The 23,245-nt window shown below is 40.7% G+C and overlaps 1 long non-coding RNA gene across 1 annotated transcript in view; it reads left to right on the forward strand.

The window, feature by feature from the left end:
• Nucleotides 1–301: 301 nt before the first annotated feature.
• Nucleotides 302–23,245, forward strand: part of LOC138471662 (uncharacterized) — a 496,524-nt gene continuing 473,580 nt past the window's right edge. The window contains exon 1 of the long non-coding RNA XR_011268480.1: nt 302–368. This is a non-coding gene — a long non-coding RNA (uncharacterized lncRNA). The remainder of the gene's footprint in view (nt 369–23,245) is intronic.

Genomic DNA, 23,245 nt, shown 5'->3' on the forward strand with positions numbered 1-23,245 from the left:
GTCTGTTACCTACACATGGGGACCAGTCGCACGCTCTTGTACAAATATCCGATTTACCCCATAGATTACACGGATATAAAATGCAGTACTGTATTTATCTGCAGAAGTAGTCCACTGAGAGACTGATAGAAACATACACGCCTGTGCATGAGGTACACGTCTCCTTACCATGAATAGGTTGGAACTGAAGCCATTACAGATGCGCATGCGCTGAGGAGGCGCGGCCCGATCCCATGATCCACGCTACTCACCTTGCACATGCGCGATGAGGCGTAGTCACAATAAAATCACAACATCCGGGCTAGAGACCACTACTCTCATGCCGGACGCCAGAAGCTCTGCTCGTCTCATTCGACTCTCGCAAAGAGGTAAGAGATGTTCCTCTATCTTTTTACACAGGCTTTACGAATTTCGTAGCCCGTGTATTTAACAATTGCAGAACAGTCATAGCTGCACGAGCAAAGTAGTTAATGCGTGACTGGTTCACTGGTCAATCCTCACTGATCACTTAACCTCTGATGCTTATCCTCCTTATACCTCTCCTTATGAGCCTACAAGATTTGGTTAATCTCTTGACAAGCTGAACACGGGTTATTTCTTTATTTATTTATCAAGGACGGTTAGATGTATGACTTTGGTCACACGCAGACACAATAATTAACACAGGATACTAGTTACGTAGGGGCCTAGTTGAGTGCCTAGAACTCCCTAAAGTAGCTATTCATCTACACTTCTTTCTGCATTTACTTTAGAAATTTGTTTCTGAGTGGACCTGCTTGAGGTGGAATTTACGACACATAGGTGTGTACGTGCACAGTCACATCCTAATATAAGGGTGTGCCAAAAGACTAGAAATAGAGATCCCCCCAGCATAAATACGAGGTGGGTCATATGCATTTATCTAGTTTTGAACTGTTGAAGTTGATTTTGAAACCAGCTCTAATAGCTGGCCCTTCTCTACATTTTGACTTAGGGATTGAAGGTGTGTATATACCTATATTTCGGAACCAGTAATATCACCTGCCCTGAAGATGGACCTTTGTATAGTCCGAAACACGTTGGAAACACAGTAAACAAATGGTGCTATTTGGGATTGGTGACTTTCAACCCAAAAACGTTTTTCTTATTTCTTTACGACCAATATGGGATAATATGAACATATGCCAAGTATGGAAAGAAAACTCTTTATATTTGGGCCTATAAAGAGCTTCCTGTTGATACGACTTTGTTAAAAAAACGGGGCATTACATTGTTGCTTAGTCAAAGAAAGGCGACCTTTTCGTCACATATGTTATGTTTTGAGGAAGAACTGTCCTTTCAGCAGTGTAATTGGACTAGTTATGCAAATTCTTTGGTGTTAATTCTTTCTTGTTTGAAAACATTTACAAAACAATTTTTTGGTGCTTTAATTGATTAAAACAACCCGCGGAGGGTATTTTTCCTTTTACAAAAGTTTGTGTCACAAAATTGTTTCATTAATAACATTGGATAAAATGTATTGAATAGAGAAACTTTAAATTTCTAAATTGGAAAATGTATAATGTTTATGCAGATTAACATTTAGTGAAATTACTACTGAGCCTGGGAGTGGACATTGACCTCCCCGGACTGAAGTAGACTAACTCCCTATATACAAAAAAGACCTAGTATTAATACAAGACACAGATCAACAACTGCAGGTTGCAGGGTTCATTCTAAACTCTGCCAACCGTCTATACCAATATATTTGGGACTTTTTCTCCCCTCGGAGTGCACTGAGGGTTGGCGTGTAGCAATACACGTCTTTTTCTCAAGAATGGACTTTGCTTTGATCTTTTAACAAGAAGCCAATGCACAAACTATATGCTTCACGTGTGTGGGAACGTTATTTAACAAGAAAAGAAAACACAAGCTATAACAAAACAAATGCTAAACAGGCAACGTTCGGAAAGTGGGCGTGCCGACCCAGTAGAGTGGGCTAAGGGCAAACAGATTTGTCCACCAAAGTAAAGCGTTCAAAGTCACAAGCTTAACTTGTCATTGTATGACACTTTACACTGCCTAGGACTGCTGGTAACTGTCATGTTTTTATACTGTTTCTACATCTATGAATATGATCAGGTTTGGGAGAAATAAAAGAAAATAAGAATACATTGAATCCAAAATAATTCTGCATGAGTTTTGAAATTAATCTCTCTAGAAGGGTTGGTGTAGAACAATTGAGAATCAATAGGAATGCAATGACAATTGTACTTTTTAGTTTAGTTTAGTTTAGTTTAGTTTATTATTTGTATAGTGCCGCCTGGCCCTAGGGCATCCAGGCGCTTGCGATGAATACAACAAGAATAATACAACAGAGATGTACAAACCGATTACATATTTACAAATTTACAGTCTTGGTGCATGCTAGTAAGGTAGGGCTAGGCAGTTTACGTTTCTTTGGATAGAAGCCAAATTTTGGTGTTGTGTCTAAATCTGTGAAAGGAAGGTTCTGATCTCAGCTCGAGTGGAAGTGAATTCCAAAGTTTGGAGGCAAGCACGGGGAAGCTGGAGCCACCTGCTTTTTGGAGCTTAAATCTTGGGATATTTAAGCAATGTGTTTGAGCTGATCTGGTAGGGCGCGCTGGGGTGTGGTGATTGAGATTGTCGGATAGGTATCTGGGTGCTTGGTTAGCTAGGCATTTGTGTGTGAGTGAGATGGTTTTATATTCAATTCTTTGTGGTATGGATAGCCAATGGCGTGTGCGTCTGGCGTCCGAAATGTGTTCATGTTTGGGTATGTTCAGGGCTGCTCGCAAGGCGTTGTTTTGTATGACTTGTAGTTTGTTGATGTTTTTCTGACTGGTTCCTAAGTATAACGCATTGCAGTAGTCAACTTTGGAAAGGACTAGCGCTCTGGCTAAGGTGATGCAGTTGGATGGTAAGAGGTAAGGTCTGCTGGCATTGATGAGTTTACAGGTGATGGTAACTGTCATGGTAGCAATATTTTATGCTTGAATTGCTGCTAAACGTTATGATATCACAATCTTGATTTTAATTACTATATTTTAGATCAATCTATTACTCTATATCGAATGCTGCTATCTTTTATGATTGATTTTAAGTGCAAGGCCCTTTCATGTTTTATTTAATCCTTTTATACCTTTTTACATTAATATAATAGTATTTCAACGAATGATTAATTGATTTTAAGTATGAAACCTTGTTACATTTTACATAATTCATTTTATGTACCTTCTCACTAGTTTATTAGTTTTGTAATGAATGAGCCGCGTGTCTATTGGCCAAGTTGTATAACACTACTGCTAAACTAGTCTACAGCTACACCAGTACTACAATTGGCTAATAACGTGTTTTATGAAACTGTCTTCTGCATCGTCATAAAAATATTGCATCTTACAATCCTAATAATCAATCAAATAATTAGTGACGATACTGATTGTGAGATTCACTGAAAAATTAGATTTAATTTTACAAACGTAAAATTCACGAATCGCTGGTTTGTGACATCAAGACAAGGCCCACTTTAATGAGGATGAGTGTGGTAAAAAGTGAAACAACAGGCGCAGTTTTACATTTTGCGAGATGCTCAAGAAACTATAATTCAATACATAGTGCACTGAAATAAAGTAATTATGTCACCAAGAGGGGCATAATGTTATTTTACCTAAGATCAGTCTTGCTGATATTTGTTGGTCTGATTACGCTGTATTGAAAAAGTTGCAATTATAACTAAACCAATTTTCTATAAAAAAAAAAAAAAAGAAAAGCGTTAAAAGCAAGATGTAGTCAACTGGCTGGCAAAAACCAAAGAGACATTGGTCTTGCGTCAGCAGTTGGCAAAACCCTTACACGCTGCACAGCGCTTTAGTTACTTACTTTTACAGGGGCAATCAGCTGAGTCTGTCTCTCCTCGAGCAAGTCGCGGCTCCCCTCGCCTCGCTGCCTATAGTGCCCTGGGATGGAGTCCGTCATGTCCAAGAAGCAAGCAGCCAGCAGCAGAGCAGGCAGCGCAGCTCCAAAAAACAATGAGCCAACGCTGCTCGTTGCCTCAGCCTGTCTCCAGTCTCCTCCTCTGGTTGCACTGCTAGTCCAGCCAGGTCCAGTCCCAGTCAGCCTTCCAGCCAGGCAGTATGTGCTCAAGTCTGACGGGAGCGGGCACACTCCATCGGGGGCTCTACGAGGGACACGGCAGCACACCTGAGGGAGGCAGGCCGGGCTCCGTGCTTCCTGCACTCACCCGCTGGTAGGCTGCACAGCCCAACGGGACGTCATGTAGACCTCACTGCTTGCTCTGGGGTCAAAGGGATGACGGACTAAAAGATTTCTGGGAAGATGAGGCGGGCGTCGGGCTGCAGTTGAGCATAAAGACCATCTCACATGTGTTTGTGGCACCGCACCTGACCCACCGAGCTAGCTGCCAGATGGAATGCGCATGGGCAGCCTGGTCTGGCACCAGGTTGGGAGGACACTATGGCAGTAAAATGTCACTGATTGGCTGCTCGCACCTTGTGAAATTAACAGTCTTGAGTGTGTGCCAAGGGGCGGACCGCCCACCCCCTTGACTTAACTTTTGTTTTGTGACTGCTGCCTGCAGGCTGGCGTTGTAGCTAGCAAATCAATGCACACCTTGCACAAATCTATTCTGTCGTGACACACCCGCAGCCGCGCGAAGCCCCCCGTGAGCGCAAAAGGCCCGGCGCAGTTTGACCCCCCTCATGGCAGCCCTGGCTGTGGTCAGAAACCGGCCCCCCAGGGCCTCGCCCGCCTCCAAATGATTTCGGCCCGGGCACGGTCTGAGGGATGGGCCAGTCCAACACTGGTTATGTTAAATTGTTTGTGTACTAATTCTTTTGCTGTCAGTTTGCAAGGGAAAGCACACCTGCATTTATTTTCCTTTAGGACTAGGAGACCAAGCATCGCCACTTCCTTCCTGACAGTATCTTGTACCTGCTTTTCTCTGGACTCCTTCAAATTCACCAATTTTCCCAGGAGGTAAAAGTGACTGAAATTGTAAGCAATTGCTCTGTGATGAAGCCCAGAGGGAAGAGGGAGTTGTGGATTGTACTGGAAAAGACAATTAGGGTAGAGCAGGAGTTATGTGTGTAGGAAATTGTATTGACCAGCCCTGAGTGCAGCAGTCTGCTGACCACTCTATGGGATTCCCATTGCCTTGAGAAAGCAAGCAGACATCTTATACAAGTTCTTATGGGAACACCATAGGACATTTGTAATTTAATGATGGCAACAATAATATGTGTTTTACTTACCATTTGTGTGTTTTGAGTAACAATTGTGACTGTCGCCCTATTTAAATTGTAGTCAAAATATTGACTTTAGACGGATAAAGACTGAGGTAGCACAGCTGATATTTGAACCAGCAATGTGCAAGTGGAGCACAGATTCCAGCAGTGAGCACCCAGTTCACTGAGCTATCTGGCCACATCATTGACAGAAGGCTCTAACAGATCTTCTAAGAGAGAGCCTGTTGATTTCTAATAGATTAGCAGATAACACTAAGGCACACCTATATTAAAGGTTCTTTTGATTAAATACCTGCAAGGGTATTGTTGAAGACATTCTATAATGTTTATATGGAGTTTTGAGGTGCGGGGGGCAAAGGCTCAACCTTGGCATCTAGGTTGGATATGTAAGAACAAAAAAGTGGTTGTTCCTAAAGAATCCTTTAGGAACTCCCGTCCCCTGCACACTTTCTAATGTCTGAAGATCAGACCAAACATTCAAGTAGGTAATAAATAGTTCATATTAACCATTTGGTATAATTGACAATTTGATATATGAAACTCTCTTTTTCAATATTTCGGTAAAACACAATATTTTATTATACAAATAAAGAAGCCCAACGCGTTTTGAGTCACAAACTCTTCTTCAGGGACAATATCACAATTCATCAGATTTCTAAAAAGTAGAAAAGAAACATCTTAGTGTAATATTTCACACTGTAATTTCAACAATAACAAAGTAACTATTTTTTAACAATTTTTAACAAATCACGTATTAATACATACTTAGATCAATCAGGGTCCTCTATAACATAGAGGTGAATCAGCTAGTGTAGCTATTATTAAAAATGTGGAGAAAAAGAGTTTCGCTCGGCTCAGAATAACCAGAATTCTGTCGTATCAATCCGCACATGCAGTCAAGAGAGATTGCTGTCAAAATATCTTTACTCAGTATGGTCGGAAGAAAAGCGGACACCACTTACCCCAACAAGTGGGTGTCTAGATAAGGAAACAATCCTAGAGGTGTATATATTCATGAAGTAAATGATTGATAGGATCCCGCATCCAACGGTGATCAATATTAAGTCTGCAATACAAATAATACCTCTAATTAGGAAAAGAAGTAGAGTCTCGGTGGAATGTAGTAAAAGAAAATAGATAAACACTTACATCGATAATGATGTCCTACTCAACGGTACCCAGAAAAAATACTAACTGCAAAAAGCTGAAAGTAAGAAGAAAAGGATAAGTGCTAGTTCGAATAACGTGTCAGTCAATGGTACAGGGAAAGGTACCTAAGCTACTTACAGAATTCGCCAAAGATCAACGAACGTGGGAGCTGAGGAGAGATACATCTCACCAGAGTAGGATGCGTTGTTCCAATGGGTGCTATTTATTTATACTCAAAGAAGTGTAAAGAAGTGCATGCGCAGTAGATTGCGCGTGCGCCTAAGGAAAAGGTCAAGAGCGTCATAAGGCTTGCGTCATATGCGAACATGTGCAATACCCTAAGGAAGGAAAGTAAACACAGCGTCGTGACGTATCAAGATGGCGTATGCGTGTGCGTTTGATGGAAAAATGTAGGGCGTCATGAGAATGATGTCATTTATCATGCGCGAATGCTTAAAAAGTAAAAGTATTCACGTAAGGAAGGAGAGTAGCGTAAGGAAGTAAGCAAAGTGTGGAATACTCATAGCGCCGTCACCATAGTGACATGATCTGCGTCAGAACGTGATGGTGGCTGTAAAAAACTACGGAAAAGAAAGTAGCGTAAGACAGAGAAATACTCGTTACGTAAAAGAATAAGCAATGGAGATGATAAAATAAGTGAAGATCAGTGAAATTGTCAGTCATAAATGTCCAAAACTGAAGAGTCTTTAGAAAATACATGTACTGCCTGCCCACCTAGGGGCGTACAATCTTACACAGTCACATGAAAAATAGACCTATTACAAAAGAATGGAAATAAAGTTGCATTTTTTATGATGAAAGGCAGTAAATTTGGATACATGATATATAAAGTGTATAAACAAATTTATAAAAACATTTATAAAAAAGGGCCCAGATAATAGTCTTCATTCATCCCCAAAGGGGAGAGGGAGTCGAGGCAATGAATCCAAAAAAGTTCTCTCTGGGCTAGTAACTTCTGTAAATTACCTCCTCGAGGAAGTGGATGTATAGTTTCTAGTATTACAAAGCGCATTTGTGCTACTGTATGTTGATGGTCTCTGAAGTGTCTGTAGACTGGTGATTTAATGTTTTTTGTGCGAATATTAGACTTATGTTCTGTCCATCTCTCCTTTGCTTTCCTGGTGAATTTGCCAACATAGTATTTCCCGCATGGACAGCGTAAGGCATAAATAACATTTTTAGAGTCACATGTAGCATACTGTTTCAGAGGTATCTTTTTGCCAGTATTGCCATGGCGGATGTGATCGCCTTTAATCACTTTTGAACAGTGTTGGCAATTAAGGCATGGAAAAGTCCCATTTTTGATTTTACACAACACAGTTTGATTACCAGGTTTCTGTTTTTCAGCCTTAATCAATTTGTCGCGAAGGTTTCTGCCCCTCTTGTATGCCAGCATTGGTGGTTCCGTAAAAAGGTTGTTCAGTTGTGGATCTGTTTTTATGATCTCCCAGTTTTTGTGGATGATTCTCTTGATTTGAAAACTCTTACTGGAATATTTCAAAGAGTGAATTAAGTTAGTTTTCTTCATTTTTGCTTTTGGGTCTAGGAGGTCCTCTTGGCTATGCAGTTCAGTTCTGAGTATGGCTTTATCGATCAGGTCTCCAGGGAAACATCTGTCTCTGAATCTTGTTTTCATGTTGATGTATTCTTCCTCTAGTTTATCTGCTTCCGAAGTAATTCTTTTCACTCTGAGAAGTTGACTGTAAGGTACATTTTCTTTAAGATGTTTTGGATGAAAACTTTGGAAATGTAGACTACTATTAACATCTGTCGGTTTCCTGTAGATCTGTGTTTTAAGACCCTCATTCGTAATTTCAATGGTGACATCCAGAAAATGTACAGATGGTTTACCTATGTCCATTGTCAACCTAATCCTGTCGTTACATTTGTTGAGGTATTCCCAAAATTTCAAAAGTTCCTCTTCGGTTCCTTTCCATATGCCGAAGATATCGTCAATGTATCTAAACCAGCTCTTAATTTTGTCTTTCCAAGCAACATTATCTAGAACATGTGTATGTTAAAAAAAATACATAAAAATATTGGCATATGAGGGTTCCACCGATGATCCCATCGATGTACCTGATGTTTGCAGAAAGAATTGCCCATTAAACCTGAAGTAATTGTTAAAGAGAATGATGTTAATGAGTTCAATTGCAAATACTTTGTGAATAGTAACTTCTTCATGTTTTAGTAAGAACCATTTGAGGGCATTAATGCCCTGGTTATGTGGAATAGAGATGTAGAGACTAGTGGCATCCATTGTAAATAGTATAAGGTTAGTTTCCTCCAAGTTCAAATCTCTGATATTCTGAAGAAAACGAGTTGTGTCCTTTAGATAGGTTTCTGTTTTTTGAATTAGAGGTTGCAGTCCCGTATCTGTTGGTAATGTCGTCCCACTCGTTTAAGGCTACTATCAAAACAACTATAGAAAATGCCGAAAATGCAGAATGGATATCAGGGAACACAAGTACATTTCTGATTAACAACAATCCGGTAACACCGGTGTTCTATGGACTCCCGAAAATTCATAAGAACAGAACAGACCCACCTTTTTGGCCAATTGTCGCGGGTACAGAGAGCATTTTTCATCCCTTGGCAGTATACCTGGATACGGGACTGCAACCTCTAATTCAAAAAACAGAAACCTATCTAAAGGACACATCTCATTTTCTTCAGAATATCAGAGATTTGAACTTGGAGGAACCTAACCTTATACTATTTACAATGGATGTCACTAGTCTCTAAACCTCTATTCCACATAACCAGGGCATTAATGCCCTTGAATGGTTCTTACTAAAACATGAAGAAGTTACTATTCACAAAGTATTTGCAATTGAACTCATTAACATCATTCTCTTTAACAATTACTTCAGGTTTAATGGACAATTCTTTCTGCAAACATCAGGTACATCGATGGGATCATTGGTGGCACCCTCATATGCCAATATTTTTATGTATTTTTTTGAACATACACATGTTCTAGATAATGTTGCTTGGAAAGACAAAATTAAGAGCTGGTTTAGATACATTGACGATATCTTCGGCATATGGAAAGGAACCGAAGAGGAACTTTTGAAATTTTGGGAATACCTCAACAAATGTAACGACAGGATTAGGTTGACAATGGACATAGGTAAACCATCTGTACATTTTCTGGATGTCACCATTGAAATTACGAATGAGGGTCTTAAAACACAGATCTACAGGAACCGACAGATGTGAATAGTAGTCTACATTTCCAAAGTTTTCATCCAAAACATCTTAAAGAAAATTTACCTTACAGTCAACTTCTCAGAGTGAAAAGAATTACTTCGGAAGCAGATAAACTAGAGGAAGAATACATCAACATGAAAACAAGATTCAGAGACAGATGTTTCCCTGGAGACCTGATCGATAAAGCCATACTCAGAACTGAACTGCATACCCGAGAGGACCTCCTGGACCCAAAAGCAAAAATGAAGAAAACTAACTTAATTCACTCTTTGAAATATTCCAGTCAAGTTTTCAAATCAAGAGAATCATCCACAAAAACTGGGAGATCATAAAAACAGATCCACAACTGAACAACCTTTTTCCGGAACCACCAATGCTGGCATACAAGAGGGGCAGAACTTTCGCAACAAATTGATTAAGGCTGAAAAACAGAAACCTGGTAATCAAACTGTGTTGTGTAAAATCAAAAATGGGACTTTTCCATGCCTTAATTGCCAACACTGTTCAAATGTGATTAAAGGCGATCACATCCGTCATGGCAATACTGGCAAAAAGATACCTCTGAAACAATATGCTACATGTGACTCTAAAAATGTTATTTATGCCTTACGCTGTCCATGCGGGAAATACTATGTTGGCAAATCCACCAGGAAAGCAAAGGAGAGATGGACAGAACATAAGTCTAATATTCGCACAAAAAACATTAAATCACCAGTATACAGACACTTCAGAGACCATCAACATACAGTAGCACAAATGCGCTTTGTAATACTAGAAACTATACATCCACTTCCTCGAGGAGGTAACTTACAGAAGTTACTAGCCCAGAGAGAACTTTTTTGGATTCATTGCCTCGACTCCCTCTCCCCTTTGTGGATGAATGAAGACTATTATCTGGGCCCTTTTTTATAAAAATGTTTATAAATTTGTTTATACACTTTATATATCATTTATCCAAATTTACTGCCTTTCACCATAAAAAATGCAACTTTATTTCCATTCTTTTGTAATAGGTCTATTTTTCATGTGACTGTGTAAGATTGTACGCCCCTAGGTGGGCAGGCAGTACATGTATTTTCTAAAGACTCTTCAGTTTTGGACATTTATGACTGACAATTTCACTGATCTTCACTTATTTTATCATCTCCATTGCTTATTCTTTTACTTAACGAGTATTTCACTGTCTTACGCTACTTCCTTTTCCGTAGTGTTTTACAGCCACCATCACGTTCTGACGCAGATCATGTCACTATGGTGACGGCGCTATGAGTATTCCACACTTTGCTTACTTCCTTACGCTACTCTCCTTCCTTATGTGAATACTTTTACTTTTTAAGCGTTTGCGCATGATAAATGACATCATTCTCATGACGCCCTACATTTTTCCATCAAACGCACACGCATACGCCATCTTGATACGTCACGACGCTGTGTTTACTTTCCTTCCTTAGGGTATTGCGCATGTTCGCATATGACGCAAGCCTTATCAGGCTCTTGACCTTTTCCTTAGGCGCACGCGCAATCTACTGCGCATGCACTTCTTTAAACTTCTTTGAGTATAAATAAATAGCACCCATTGGAACAACGCATCCTACTCTGGTGAGATGTATCTCTCCTCAGCTCCCACGTTCGTTGATCTTTGGCGAATTCTGTAAGTAGCTTAGGTACCTTTCCCTGTACCATTGACTGACACGTTATTCGAACTAGCACTTATCCTTTTCTTCTTACTTTCAGCTTTTTGCGGTTAGGATTTTTTCTGGGTACCGTTGAGTAGGACATCATTATCGATGTAAGTGTTTATCTATTTTCTTTTACTACATTCCACCGAGACTCTACTTCTTTTCCTAATTAGAGGTATTATTTGTATTGCAGACTTAATATTGATCACCGTTGGATGCGGGGTCCTATCAATCATTTACTTCATGAATATATACACCTCTAGGATTGTTTCCTTATCTAGACAACCACTTGTTGGGGTAAGTGGTGTCCGCTTTTCTTCCGACCATACTGAGTAAAGATTTTTTGACAGCAATCTCTCTTGACTGCATGTGCGGATTGATACAATAGAATTCTGGTTATTTTGAGCCGAGTGAAGCTCTTTTTCTCCACATTTTTAATAATAGCTACACTAGCTGATTCACCTCTATGTTATAGAGGACCCTGACTGATCTAAGTATGTATTAATACGTGATTTGTTAAAAATTGTTAAAAAATAGTTACTTTGTTATTGTTGAAATTACAGTGTGAAATATTACACTAAGATGTTTCTTTTCTACTTTCTAGAAATCTGATGAATTGTGATATTGCCCCTGAAGAAGAGTTTGTGACTCGAAACACGTTGGGCTTCTTTATATGTATAACTAAATATTGTGTTTTACCGAAATATTGAAAAAGAGAGTTTCATATATCAAATTGTCAATTATACCAAATGGTTAATATGAACTATTGATAACCTACTTGAATGTTTGGTCTGATCTTCAGACATTAGAAAGTGTGCAGGGGACGGGAGTTCCTAAAGGATTCTTTAGGAACAACCACTTTTTTGATTTCTTATAGATTATCATTTAGGAGTACAATTGGAAGGTACTTCTAAGACTATACGCATCCTATACGGATCACTGTGAAAAGAAAATATATGACACTTTTAGGAATGTGCATGCAATGGACGGGGTTTACACAAAATAACTCCAAGTGCAAATAACCGAACCAACTCAGGAAGATGGCAAAGTACTGTTTTATTAACAATGATTTAAAACAGGGAGTTACAACGAACATAACCGGACGGATGCTCGATTACTCTCAGCGATCTTTTCACAAAACAAAGGGTATATATATCAGAAATACGTTGAAGGTGATGTCATACTATGTGCCAAATAATGAAAAAACTATTAGGGATCGGATTGGCTTAAGGGGAACATTTAAGTATATCATCTATAAGAACTAGGATTGTGACTGGCTGCCCACTGTCAGGTGGACAACATATGCCTACCTCTAAAACATTCCATTTCCAGTAACATTAGATCCATGGTTTCCCATTGGTTTCAAACTATAAGGTCCTTCGTTATATGGACCACTACATTTGGTTGGCACTCTTGTGCCATGTCTGGAACATTTGGTTCACTTAGCCGCAGGTAAGCACAGACCCAGTTCCAAGGAGATGGGGCATGACACTACCTCCCCACCCAATTAGCCCAGCATCTCTCATCACCCACGCCTTCTGCCATGAAGATTGTCTTTGAACTTGGCCTTGCAAAGTATCTTTGTCTCTGAGAATACACAGGAGTGAGGGCACTCGCTATTATGTTCTAAGACTCCAAGTTTGAACTCTATTTTCATCCTTGACTCACATAACAGGAGACCACGATTTGGTCCATTGTGCAGCTTTTAAATGTCTTAAATGAATTAAACTTGGCACTCTTAGTGTACCTTCTTTGCACCTTAACAAGGGATGATTCATCCTTCTTACATTCACTCCTTTCCAGAATAGATAGCTGGCCATGGCTGCTTTAATCTTGACTCCAGGCCAGATAGCCTTGCCATGCAGCTCCACGATTCAGCTTATTTTTGCTGCAACATAGTTTTCCCTTTCCTCTTCATGGATCCTGGCTTACTACATTCATGATACCGATGTCCAGCTTCTATACAATGGCGTCTTCACCTGAATTCTATTCACTACATATAGCTAACTACTATGATGACTTAGTCTACTTGAGTTTCACTGTCTGTACAGTGATTGAACGGTTGATTCTCTGCAGCACTTCGTGCATGTGTACTCTTCCTTTTTGTATTAAAAAGTTCACTCAATTCCTTACTTCATTATTAGTTTTCTTCAGCCATTGTCTCCAGATGTCGTTTACACTCTTGTGACATCCCAGGCTTCTTTTTCTGTGCTCTTTTTCATATTCCTTCAGGGAGTTCCTCCCTTAGGTTGCCATTACTTCTGGGTTACATTCGGTAGGGTTTTTCAACGGGTATCTTCTTGCAAACACATGTTGCGGTATTGGCACAACTGCTAGTGTCAAACATGGCATAATCACAGGTCTCCAACGTATTGGAGGTAGGGGAGCAGGGTTTCCTGCAGTGGAATGTAGCTTCTCCTCTACATTCCCCCCTCTGGTCGAGTCCTCGAGCACCTCCTCAATTGTTTCTACATCCAGGTATTTTCTCTTGAAGAAATGATTCTTTGGTGTCCATATCTTCATCACCTCTCTCAGGGTGCCTGCAGATTTGACATGTTCATCTACACTCCAAGTCATCTAGTTACATTGTCGGGGTACAATAGACTGATAGTCCCACATACTTTTTATGATTTTTTGGATACAAGAACTTTGCTCCTTCAGGTGCTACGATAGTAGCCTCTATGTATTTTCTAACAACATCATCAATCAGCTCCTTCGCGTTTGGTTGAGGTTTGACATTGATCACGATCTTCATCCCTACCACCTTCTTTGCCGTTTTCTTGCATTGGGCCAACACCATCCTGACTATGCACAATCCAAACATTACCAACCGCAATATTACTCCAAGAACTTTGAATATGTTCACCAACCACTGAGGCATCCATGAAAACAAGGAAGCAAACCAACTGTCATCTTCAATATCTGTCATCTTGTCTCAGGAGGATAGCTAAGCGGCAACGTGCTGGCCTTGGAAGCAAGATGACACAGAGCAACACAGGTTCGATCCCCAGTTCCGTGCTTAGAAACCTCTGGGTATTAAGTGCGTTATAAATAACCTATCATATCATATCATATCAATATTATCCATCTCATCTTCCATCTTGTTATGCAGGTTTGTCAACAACGTTATGCCTCTGTCAAGGTTCTATTTTGTTCATCTGAGAAGGTGTAAATGTGCAACATGATGGTCCAATTTTGGTACAAACTCCTCCTTCCATTTCTGTGATCATATCAAGGACATACCTATTCTGGAGGATCATCAGTTGTATGGCCTTCAGCTCTTGTTTAATGGCATTGAATCCCTTTATGGTAGCATTGATTGACTGCAGAAACTCCCATCTGGTAATTTGTAACCACTTGGCGTTCACCTCTGTTTGGATTCCAGGCATAAACATAATCATCATTATCATAGCAGTCCTGCTGAACAACCTATGCTCCCCATGAATGCTATCATACGCTGTTATCGATTTGGTTGAGAAAAAATGTTCTCTTTTTATCTGTCAGAGAAGGTCAAATGATCTCCTTTTTCTCAAGTGGGCATCCACTTTTGGAAATTCACCAATATTCAGGTCACACTGAGGAATCGCTAATGCTTGAACATTAAGGAGCACCAAGGAACACACTCCACCCCAATCCTTAGGAACCTACATATAGGCTCTAGATCCACAAACCCAAAATCGATCCATAAGGACGACTGTCCCTTCTACCATCCTGTGAACGTCAACTGTGGTTTTGCATTCTTTGTTATATCCGAAGTGGTTCTTTCTGTGTCTTCGAAAGCATAGTGTTACATGAACCAATGGGATTACAACTACTGGGCATGATTCGTCTTCTACCCATGTCAACAGTTTGGATTGCTTGACCCATGACTTTAAGCATCCATCATTCACCTTGTGCACCTCTTCTAAGTAATCTTTTTACCGTAGATGAGCTTCACAGTATACCATTCCTTCTTCCCATCCCTTCTAGGTATGCACTCGTCCATAGATCAACATTTGAGTTTGTTCCCAACATCCAGGCGATCCTGCTATTTATATCACATCAGGGCAATTCATTCTCTTAATTTCTTCAATCATCACCTCATCCTGTCCTGCGGTAGGATATACAAGCATCTTGCTCCTCCATCCAGTCTCTTTTTCCATTTATGTAGTCTTGATATAGTCATCCTGATATGGGAACAACCATTTTGATCTCCATCGCAAGGTCACCCAACTTCCTTGGAACTGTCCCTGTGTAGTACATGTTGCAAGATGGCTGAGGCACTTCACATCGTATTCTGGAACCTCCTTCACAATGAAAGTCCTTACTGTATTCATGGCATAGGGGATCAGAGAGCAGACATAGCAAACCTCATCAGATGCTTCCCCCCCACCTTTTTCATATGATATGATATGATATGATACATGATATGATTGTGTATAGGCACTATATAAATAAACTAAGTGTTTCAAAGTGCTTCAAGGCAATGGAGGGAACAAGGGAAAATACAATGACATTCTTACAGACCATGAACAGTAAGGATGTGAAATTAACTATCGTACTCTGCCTGACGACATTTCAGATAGTGCGAGAGCTAAGATAAGGAAGGGAGGGGGAGAGAGGGAAGGAAATGGAATTAGGTGACTACCGTACTAGGCCTGACGACATTTCTGCTAGAGACAGAGAAAAACAAAAGGTAAGGGATAGGGGTGCAGAAAGGGACGGGGAACAAAACAAGCGACTATCATACTAGGCTTGATGACATTGCAGATAGTGCTGGGGGCAGGGGAGTAAGGGGAATGAGAAGGAGACAGACAAGGTTGCTATCATACTAGGTCCAGGGATAATTCTGATAGACTAAGTGCACAGAAGAAAGTAAGGGGAGGCGGGGAGGAGATAGGAAAAGGGAGAAAGGGAGAGGAGGAGAGAACAGAGAGTAAGCAGTCAAAAAGAGTGGAGAAGCAAGAGGGGACAGCAAATACAGTTGCAGAAGTCAGTAGTAACATATTTTTTTTTATTTTTTTTATTTTGATATAGCTGAAGACATCAACTTTTCAAAATCAATAACAATTATAAAAGAATATCATTACAATTTAAAATTGATGAAAATCATATAGAATTACATACAATATCAGCAACCGACATAATGGAGAAGAATAAACAAAAGAGACAGAGTTAGAGAGTGGGCCTATAAATTAAGATTTAAGTTCAATAAAGTGGTGCGATTAAATCTATATATAATGAGAACCGTATTAATAGTGATAATTATAATGATAATTCACGAGTATATAAATAAGATTCTCTAGGGTAGACTAATTAAATCACTATTTCGTCAGGTAAAACTGCCTCTAAAAAGTGGACAATGGCCTTCATTACTGAAAATCTAACATTCTTAAATAGAATACTCCATATCTCGTTGTCATTCTTCTCCATATACAAACTCAATAGTTTATTACAATGTTTATCACGAATGGCTATTAGGTTTGGACAAGACACAATTATGTGTTGGAGGGTTTCCCTTACATTTTGTTTCTCACAAAATCGGCAGAAGTTGAAGTCCGCTTGAATAAGTTTACGTCTAGCCAAAATTTCTCTCGTCGGCCATAAATTTAACCTTATCCGCAGGAATTTATTGCGTATATTTGCAGATGGACATTTCATGAGATAACCTTCCGCTTGGCCTAGACATTTAGTACCAAAGAGACTAGCATCAAAATCTCTATATTTTACACAAAGATCATAGTTTGTGATCCAATCCCAATAGAAAAACTTTCTTTTTGCTCGTGCGGGGTGATCAATCAGAACTTGTAAAGAGATATTTGCTCCAACTAAAGTGTCCAAAACAGTATTTCTCCATTTTAGCGGAAAAACAGCTGTAGACCCAATAAGGTGAAGAGCAACCGTACCCAGGATATTATTATTGGTCAAGCCGAGAAGGCTTTTACGGAAAAAGGCACACATTCTCCATTTAACTTTACTATGGAGAGAGTTCAAACCCAATTCAAACCGTAGTACTGGGAGTAGTGTGCAGTTCGGAAGACGCAAAACCTTTTTCCAAAAAGTAGCCTCAAGTCTATTGCATATGCTATCCGTGGAATACAGTTTGGCTTCAACGCCATAGAGTAAGATGGGAACAACCTTTTGTTCATAATACATCAGGATATGTTTCAGCGTAAATTTCCCAAACTTGTAAAGTAGGATTTTCGCTTGCGATATCAAGCTTAGCAATTTCGAGTCTAACATATATAACAGTTTCCCATCGCTAACCGTGTTTTGAATGGAAACACCGAGATACTTATACTCCGAGACAATATCCATAGTTTGTTGTTGGAAGGACCAAGATCCCTTATAAGATTTACACCTAGTAGCGGGTTTACAAACCATAATCTGGGATTTGGTTAGATTTACTATTAGATCATTTGCCTCCACATAAATTGCTAATGCAGCTAAAAGGTTTTGCAGACCTATGGGAGTCTGGGAAATCAAGACCAAATCGTCTGCATAAAGTAACCAAGGGATACGATGACCCCCCAACTCCGGAGCGTCCGCTGTAATTCCGCGAAATGACAGGCCTAAATCAAGGATAAAGAGATTGAACAATGAGGCCGCCAATGTACATCCTTGCTTTAAACCAATACAAGTAGGAAAAGGGGCGGACAGGAGTCCTTGCATTGTGAGCCGAACTCTCGTGGTAGTATCTGTATGTAATTGGATAATTAAAGCCAAAAGCGAGGAAGGGCAGCCAAAATCTTTTAGTTTATTAAAAAGAAGATTTCGGTTTATGGAATCAAAAGCGGAACTAAAATCAATAAACGCAAAATATAAAGTTTGTTTTCTGGATGCATATTGAGACTTCAACATATTAATGGTAATAATGTTGGGGATCGTCCCCAGTCCGCTAACAAAGCCAGATTGATGCGGGTCCCGTTTGAAGTTCTTCTTTGTCCAATCATTAAGTTCATGCAGTATGAGACGAGTAAAGATCTTTCCCGAGACATCCAATAATGAAATGGGTCTATAGCTAGCCGGATTGGCGCGATCACCCTTCTTATATATTGGAATAACGATTGATTGTCTCCATGATGTCGGAATTTTTTGTGAAGTGTTAATTGATTCAAACATGAGAAATAGTATATCTGCCCATATGTTAGGGAATCGCTTAAGATGTGCAATTGATAGGCCATCGGGGCCAGGTGCTCGCGAGTTGCTTGCATGATTGATGTAATACAAGATGTCTTCTTTATTGAAGTGTAAATAAAACGAATGATCAGACTTTAGCTCAAGAGCAAAGGAATGAGGGCGCGGGTTTGCAAATAGGTTTGAATAATAGCATACCCACTCATCCTCTGTTATATCATTTGTTTGGCAGGCAACCTGATGGCCTGCTGTGGATTGGTTTATAATGTACCACGACTGGGCAGAGTTTTTGGATGCTAGAGATACTAGCATATTTCTCCCATCTGTTTGGTAAAGTTTAGCTTTTATTCCCCTAGCCCAATTTCTGTTTGTATACGTAACAGGGCAGCCCCACGGAGATCTGGCGGTAATTTTAAGGCCTGCCTTTTTTCCGCTCGAACCATGGATTTTTTTAATCTTATTTCATGATTGGGGATATGCAAATGCGGTATTTGTTTATGTTTATGAGTGGTAGAGCTTGGTTGGAAGAGCTGCATAAGATCATAAAAAACCATGTCTGAGGGCGATTGCTCTACATCATTATAGTTTAGTTCGCTATGGTAACGTGTCTTAAAGGCATTCAAAGAATGTTCAGACCACTTTAGTCGGTTTCTGGCAGGATTTATCTCATACGTTCCCTTAAGAAAGGAAGGGTGTACTTTGGAGACAAACATGTTCGAGCAGAGGGTAGTACACAGGATATTATGATCACTCATCTCTGATTCTATTATTTGAAAAGATGTAACCATATTTGACATATACATGTTAACATAGGTAAAGTCAATAATCCCATGACTACATGCACGATGCCATGTAGCTCTAGGTGGTGTGTCCTGTGAATAGGCACCATTCAACATATAGAGATTCCGTGATTTAATGAATAGTAGCCATTTATCCAGGCGTTTTTGTTCGGATTTGAAAAGGGGGCCCAAACAGTGTAGATTCAAATCCCCCGCTAAATAGATCATATCTACAGCTCCATCCACCGTGATTATATCAAAAGCGTTAGATATTGCTTCCATAAAGGAATCATCAGAGATGCCCAGGGGGTTCCAGTAGATGTTGATTACGGCACATGTGTAGCTTTCTCATACAATTCTGGACATTTGTATAAAATCATTTGGACAGAACCACGGAGAGATTTTTAAGCCAGACGACTGTTTAACAGCCGTTAACAGGCCAGAGGTTGGACGACCCATTTGCTGCTTCACGGCAGGTAATAAACATACATCGTAATTATTCCAAGACGGTGGTGTAACCAACCATGATTCTTGAAGCAGTATAACATCATACTTCAGCAAATGGAGGGAATAATTGTTCAGTAAATGCCGATTCCCTCTGGAATTCCAGCTAACAAAGCATAGCTCTGATGTAAGAATAGAAGAATGCTAAGGTTGCTTGCTCTGATATTGACAAATGCAGGATTTTCCAGGGTTAGCTTGAGGGTTGATGGGAAGTTTGTTTTGAGGGGCATCTACACGCATAGAAGGTCTCTCTAGAACATCTGGGGTGGGGAGCACAGTGAAGCCAAGATCGGCAATTTGTGACTTCGCGGCCCAGATGGTATTAAGAACCACCCTTGAATTAATCCATAGATTTACAAGGGACTGATTTGATAAATCTGGGAACTCCACAAGTTCTATATCTATGGTACTGATGTCGTCGAGCTCTGGGATATCACGAAATATCGAGAGAACAGAGGCCCGATTTAGATTATACTGTTTAGCCGGCAATGGCTGGCAACTAAGGGTCAGAGAATGAATTGCCGGACGCTTAGAGCGTATGGTTGTTAGCTTTTGTTTAGCTGGTAACAGTAACTCATTAGGGTTTGTACAGGTATTAATCCCTATTTTAGGCTGTAAGACTGTTTGGGGGGCAAAAGAGGCTTCCAGAAACTTAGTGAAAGTGGATTGTAAAATTCGTTCCATGTCACCAAGTGAATCTATTTTAGCCTTGCCAGGTCCACCCGGGCATATTGGCATAGGAGAGCCAAAAGTTGCTGCATCCACAAGGACAGGGAGACTAGGTTTTTTCAGAATTGGGGCTACCACAGGCGTTGGCTCAGACAAAGTGGCCGAGGCAGACGGCGCAAAAGTTACATGTTTAGGGTTTGATTTAGAGGATAAGTATTCATCCACTGCTCTTCGTATCTCTCTCCCCATTTCCCCATGCTCTGGTTTCTGCGCCGCAAAAGCATTACCCATAAAACTATTTGCGGATGAGTTAGGTACACTAGCCCCTTCGCAAATACGATTGCCCAACATTGGTTTAATGTGGGTTTTTTGTGACATCTGCTCGGCCACGGTAATCAGTTCACTTAAAGGGCTGTGTGCCAAAGAGGGAACAGTGGGGGCTGGGTATAACTTAGCTTTTTTTGCTTGCAGTTGTTGTGAATATTTTCTTGTGATGGCTTTAGATGCCAAGGCTGAAGAGGATACTGGAGCTGAGAGTTTATTAATAAAGGCTTTAATTTGGGATGTATGAGGTGGTACAGATTTGATGTTTTTCGGTTTTTTTGACTGATTTATCAGTCGAGTCTTTTTAGGCAGTGAATTCGGGGGATTCTGCAGATCGGGCACAGAAGATTTGATCCCAAAAAGGGAAAATGTGGGTCTCTTCTGCAAATCAGTTTTTGTCGCGACTGCATTTTCCATAATGTCAACTATAGGATCAGGTATGAATGGTATAGGTTGATAGGCTTGAACCATGGTTTCAGCCAAGTAAGAAGTCTGTGAAGATACAGACTTCTTACCATTTAGAGCAGCTTCCGGCTGGCCCAGGCTCTCAAGTCTGTTAAAAAGTACAAATTGATTGTCAAGTAGCAGGTCAAACTGGTTTGAATGTGTTTCAGCCTTTACGACTAATACTTCGAACAGTTTAGCAAGAGCTAATATAGCGTTGTTCATGGATGTGAGTGCTATGCTAGTACTGACAGTCTGGGAATCAAGACCGCCAGTAGTAGCAGGGGTTTTTTCAACCGTTTTTCTAGGAGTCGGAGCTATAAAGGACAAATTTGCAACTGAATTTGCAGCACTGACGTTTGTGAAAAGCACAGGAGATTTAGACAAATTAACCAAAGATATTTGAGATGACTCAACAGAGGCAATAATATCTAAGTCAGTAACAGGTATATTCTGAACAGCTGGATTCAACAATGAGTTAGCAACCGATGTGTCACTTACAGTGAATACAGAGATGTCACGTACATCAGGGGGAGGAACTGCAACACCAGTTAAGACATTAGTTAGAATGACACTATCGGTAAGGGAAACATTTTCTTTCGCAAAAGTAACAGATGGGCCAGACGTTGTAACAGTTTTTAAGACCTCACCAGTTCTGACCTCTTTCGCAGTAGCTAGAGGATCATTTTGGCCAGTTAATCGTTTTGCAGAAGTACAAAATTCCGGCTCCAAGCCATGCGTAGTATCTTTTGGACCCAGGGAAGCCGTTACTGGATGATGTAAAGATGTTTCTATGGCATTTCCAGTAGGTCGTGAGCTGTTTTCAATGTGACTGGAGGCTCTACAAAAGGAGCGGATGTCCATTCCTAACAGCGTCTCGGATCGACTCTTGATTGCGCCTGTAGCACATATCCTTGGTGTAGAACTAAGTCGAGGTTTTTTTATCGGTGCAGAGTGGCAAATCTGGGAACAACTTGAACCATTGGACTTGTGCAGCTCGGTTACCGGCGGCATGCCGGTTGTTAGAGATTTTATGCTACGTTTCATACTCAACGGTAGTAGTGTTAAGGACAGAATGAAACACTAAGTTCACCGCTTTGCCGCGACGATCGCGGCGAAGCGGCAAAGCGGGACTTGAGGGGACTTGCTGGGTGCGCGCGCGCAGGTGCGCGCTGGAACGTCCTTATATAGGACCGCCCCTAATTATAAAAAAAAAAAGCAAAAAAAAAAGCAGAGCCTAAAAGAAAAAGAGAGGCTGCTTTAGTTAAGTTTGCAAATAAAATTGGGTTTAAGTGTTATTGATGATAGTTGTTGACTACCCAGTATATAGCGTTCACCTTCTGGTAGCTGTAGTAATGTTTTCAATCCGATGAGAATCCAACTTGAGAGGCAGGCAGGACAGGTAGCAAACAGCACAGACTCCCGCGGCAAAGCGGGACTTGAGGGGACTTGCTGGGTGCGCGCGGGAACGTCCTTATATAGGACCGCCCCTAATTATAAAAAAAAAAAAAAGCAGAGCCTTCTGGTAGCTGTAGTAATGTTTTCAATCCGATGAGAATCCAACTTGAGAGGCAGGCAGGACAGGTAGCAAACAGCACAGACTCCCGCGGCAAAGCGGGACTTGAGGGGACTTGCATATAATGCATATAATGTTGCAAGCCAGTACAAAAGATGAAGATGGGAACATCATGATTCAGGGCCACCATGAGTACAAGATGCAAAGGAAGTCCAGCATGAGAGTTGAGAAAGGGTGACGCACCGTCCATAAAGTCCTTAAAGGACAAATCCAGCATTGGCTACAAGGCGGTCTTGGTGGAACCAGAATGTTTGCTGGACAGGTTCCTGCAAAAGTAGGCTGGAGGAGGAGCAGGGTAGAAGAATCAAGATAAACATGCAACACCTCTGTGCAAGAAGGGAGGGGGCACAAGGGAACATCACAGGGGGACCAGAGGGGTTAGGGATGGCCTATGGGGACAATGGGGGTAAACACATGTTGGTGCATGCTTACCTGCTGTCTGAGCAGGGGGTCAGGCCCTGGGTCCTCCTGGTCGAACAGGTCCAAACAGGAATTGCCCTTTTTTTCGTCAGCCCTTCACTTCGGACG

This window comes from Ambystoma mexicanum, chromosome 8 (assembly GCF_040938575.1).
Source record: "Ambystoma mexicanum isolate Mex_15411 chromosome 8, UKY_AmexF1_1, whole genome shotgun sequence".
NCBI lineage: Eukaryota > Metazoa > Chordata > Amphibia > Caudata > Ambystomatidae > Ambystoma > Ambystoma mexicanum.